The following is a 3,258-nucleotide window of genomic DNA, read 5'->3' on the forward strand; positions in this document are numbered from 1 at the left end:
ATATTTAAAAGGAACAGTTTGCATAAGTATTTTCTCAGAAGTCTGAAGTAAAATTTAAAGGAAAAAAATGGAGGAATGATGAAAAACTTGTTAAGCAGTTATTCAAAATGAGATTTAAAAAGCTATTGCTGTTTTCCTATGAATTTGTTCAGATTGGCATACATTTTTATTGACTTTCTGAGAATCTCAATTTTGGAATGAAGAATACATAAAGCTATAGTAAATGACAATCAGATTAAACACATGATTTTTGTGTTTAACAAAATGACAATCAGATTAAACACATAATTTTTGTGCTGTTAACGATAATTCTTCCTAAGAAATTTTGTTTAAATGACTGTGTAAAATATATTTCTAAGTTGAAGAAAGCAGGTAAACATTCTTGGTACCTTTTCTTCGTTTCTTTCTGAAATATGCTGATACTAAATCATAGTACAGACTTAGAAGAACCAACCAAGAAAAATGTTTTCAGCAACCACTTTTTACTGGTTTCTCTTTTGTAATAACATCAACTTTCATGGTCTAGGTTAAGTTTCCCCATTAAGGACAGTAAGATTAAAAGCCCAAACACAAAATTTCTGTTTCTTACAATATAATACTTTTTATTTGTAATCTTTTTGCACTTAACACATTTACCATATGTTAATTATACTTTTTGGTTTCGTTTGGGAAAAGAACAGTGAAAGGATTCAATGAAGTACCTTTCTGGCCTAATTGGACATGTTAGCAGCACAGTGCAGTGGAATGAACTGGGCTTGGAACTGAGTCATCTCTTTGAGTTTCACTTTCCTCATCTCTCATTTGTAAAGTAAAGTTGAATAGATAATCTGCAGGGTCCAGTTCAATTCAGATAGCCAATATTATTTTATGTTGTCCTCTGTACTCATGGCCCAGTTGGCTTTTCTATTGAATCCCTAAAGAAAATACGCCATTTAATGTATAGCTTTCAGGCAAGCGGTGTCTTCCGTCCATGACTTGATTGTAAAAAATGGGAGATCTTCTGAACATTTAGAAAAAAGTTTTTACTATGTTATTGCAACGCTATAAATGGTGAGTTGAGTTGAAATATTTGTTTGCTACTAATAATAGTAATAAAGTTTGTGATTTTCCAGGGCCCTCTAGGAAATGTCAAAGATAGTTTTATTTTAAGATCTAGTCTTGATAAAGGAAACTCAAAAAGAGTTTTCAGAGGAGATTTAATCATTTGATTAAGATTGGATCATGGGTGCCTGAGAATACTAGCTGGTTCTCATTTAATGAAAATGAAATAAAATATTTAAATATAAGAGGCAGAACATTTTAAGGAAAATTAGAGATGTTTCACAACAGTGAAATGGTCTTTTGGTCTTTGTTTTAATAATCAGAGACATTATAAAGTCAAAACTAAGTTATTCTGATGAGATACAAGAAATCTGAGTAGATCATAAACAAGTTAAAGAGCAACTCAGTCTTCTTTCAAGCTCTTTAAGAACAATTTATTATTTTAACAGAAAACCAAATTTTAGTTTGGTCTTGACAGTACTTAGCAGTAAAAGTTTTACAAGTTCTCCTCTCCCCCTCCCTTCTCTTGTAAGAGCATCAAAGCTGTGAAAATTTCGCCAAATGTTTAACACACTATGGTTTCTTTTCAGATTCATTCTCTCCTCTTATAGATACCGAAGTTTTTTGTATCTTGGAACAAATAGACACTTAAGTACAAAACTCTTTGTCCTTGAAAAACAAACTCATTCCATTATCTTGATACTTAGTTTTATTTATCACTATTAGTTCTTGGTCTCAGATACCTATATTAATTACAAATTTTAACAAAAGTAACTTCTTTTTCACAGAAAACTGAAAGGAAATAAAAACTCATGCAAGCATTTTTGTGGAATAGCAAAGTTCATGAATACACATAACAACTTTTAAACCTTAAAGTTGCAAAAATGAACGTGTCTCATTAAATACATGACCCAAAGATAACCACTCCATAGTATGTAAATAAAAAAGCATATGTATATAAACTTAAAATTATGCTTAGCAATACTTCAGTATTGAATCTTACAATTAAATAAGTATTCAATGACTATCCATTAATAGTAGTCTAAAGTTTTAAGTTACCTGAGGAATTTGTTCAAATATGTTCACGCTGACATACTATAACATGTAATTATATGTTATAAAACATTTGTTAGGAATACAATTTATTCGAACATGTTTTTAAGCTTAATATCCCTAATACATAAGAGTAATATTAGTTTAGTCAAAGCAACATAAAAAATTTAGGGTCTTTAGATGAACTCATCTCTTTTGAGAAAGCAAACCAAATCTTTATTACAGAAACAAAATGTATACTTGTATTATATTATACCCATACTTATATAGAAAAGACATATAGACATTTTTTAAAAACCAAAATTATTCAGTTTAATTTGCCCAAAGATTCACCTTCACTAAATGAACTGGGATTACATTAAAATGTTTGTGAGCTAGGTGTTTCTGGAAGAAAGATTGTGTTTAACATCTTTTAAAAATACCAGAAATTCAGTTTTCAGATTTTCTGTGAATTTGGGAAATACTTTATTTTTTAAAAAACCTCCCTAAACCAATCAGAAAAAGAGCTACTTTAATTAAAAGTGCTTTAATATAAGAGATGTTATAGTTCAATTTATTAGTACCCTCTGGGAGTAGGAAATCATTTCATATTTAAGAATGTAAAGGCTTTTCTTAGTTACAGACACAAACAGAGATCGTACACCTTCAATTCTACAAATTTAGCCACAAGTCAAATACAAACGGAATATCTCACCAGTGCAGATTTCAAAGAGCTGTTCTCCTTAACTGATTTAAACTCACAGAGAGAAAAAAAACATAAGAGTTTTAAAACCATCTCCTGTTACGGCCATGCTACCCTGGAACAAGCCCGATCCCATCTGATCTCAGAAACTAAGCAGGGTCAGGCATGGTTAGTACTTGGGTGGGAGACCCCCTAGGAAGACCAGGTACTATAGGCGTAAAATATATATGTATATGTATATATATACATATATATACAAAATAAGGGATTGTAAGCTGAAAGTTTCTTGCAATCTGTGAGGTCAACCAAGGGTTGCCTCGCCTAAAAAATAAATAAGTAACAATAAAACCATCTCCTACTCAACATAGGTTAGATCTTCATCATATTTCAAACCATAAAAGAAAATTCTCAGTCTTCACTGCCACCAGTCCTCGAGGAATAGCCAGCCTATCGATCATGAACGAACCACAAGCAAAAACAAA

General features: G+C 31.1%; 1 pseudogene; it reads left to right on the forward strand.

Annotated features, from left to right (window-relative positions):
* The first annotated feature begins 2,873 nt into the window (after positions 1–2,873).
* Positions 2,874–2,993, forward strand: LOC120595196 (uncharacterized; annotated as a pseudogene).
* The last annotated feature ends 265 nt before the right edge of the window (positions 2,994–3,258 follow it).

The sequence above is a fragment of the Pteropus medius genome, unplaced genomic scaffold (genome assembly GCF_902729225.1).
Source record: "Pteropus medius unplaced genomic scaffold, Ma_sr-lr_union100, whole genome shotgun sequence".
Taxonomy (NCBI): domain Eukaryota; kingdom Metazoa; phylum Chordata; class Mammalia; order Chiroptera; family Pteropodidae; genus Pteropus; species Pteropus medius.